This window comes from Mobula birostris, chromosome 13 (genome assembly GCF_030028105.1).
Source record: "Mobula birostris isolate sMobBir1 chromosome 13, sMobBir1.hap1, whole genome shotgun sequence".
NCBI lineage: Eukaryota > Metazoa > Chordata > Chondrichthyes > Myliobatiformes > Myliobatidae > Mobula > Mobula birostris.
This window is the reverse complement of record NC_092382.1, coordinates 86,148,194-86,149,397: the sequence shown is the minus strand read 5'-3', so window position 1 is coordinate 86,149,397 and position 1,204 is coordinate 86,148,194.

The window sequence follows — 1,204 nt, the reverse complement described above, 5'->3', positions numbered from 1 at the left end:
AATTGCGCTCTAAGGAAGTGGCAACTGCTCAGCGAGATGACCTGGGCATTGGCACTATTTAGCACGCGGTTAAGAAAGCGGCATACTGATTCGGAGGATGATAATTCGGATGTGTGGTACCTGCTGCCGTTCACTAACTCCCCCGTGTAGGAGGAAGAGGCTGCTGGCCCTTCTCCCATTGAGTCAGGTGAGGCGAAGGGGGGGGGGGGGGTTGCTATTGCTGGGGAGCCTGGGGTACAGCAGGACTCTGAAGGAGAGGAGGTGGGGACTAACATGAAACAGGAGGCTCCGAGTTTCCGAGGGGCTTGAGTGGTAGATCGTGGGTGGTTTCGCCAGGTAGGCCCTGAGAGTCCCCAGTAGTGTCTGAGCCGGAAGAGTCACGAGAGGAGGTACGGGGTACCCGGTGAATTAGGAACCCCCTGGATAGGTTGGCCTATGTAGCGCCCAGGCAACAGGGTGTGATCTCTACTGTTCTGGGGAGTTTAGTCACTGCTTTCTGCACTTGGATTGGGCTCTGTGTTTTGCAGGAAAAGTTGGAGAATTATCTTAATGTCATGAAGGCATAACTAAATTTGGTGGGGAGAGGCTGTAAGTGGGTTCTCTGTAATGCTAACTATGCTAACTGCTCAGGATGATAAAATGGCTTCTCTGTAATGCTAACTGCTGCAGTAATGCGTTTTCCTGTAGCTGCGATGTTTGGGTTATAACTACAGATAACGGGGAACTAACCAACGTGGGGACATGTTATTCTATCTTGTATGCCTGGGAACTAAGCTGGTTCGCCGTCTTTTCGTCGAGGAGAGGAGAAGAGGAAGGCCGCGCTCGGAGCGCTCTGATAGACCACCGGGAGTTGTCCCAGCCAAGGGTGGTCTGGGTTCGGGGGGATCGATTGGTGGAATGGAGACCCGGATCGGTGAGCTCCAGCGAATTCAGACTGTTCAGAACCAAGTATAAGTGGAGTCTTTTTTATATATTTTGTTTCTCTACTCACCACATAGCCGCAGAAAGGTTTATAAAGTGTAATTATTTAATCCCCTACTGTGTACCGTCTGATTTTTGCATTGGGTCTGTACTGAGTACATTACACAACACCCACACCAACTTGATGACGCAGTTTGGCGGGGCTGAAGGCCGCTTCCCCTGGACGCACACGAGCTGAGCGAGCCTGAGGCTGACATATGACTTAGACAGATTAAGAGAATGT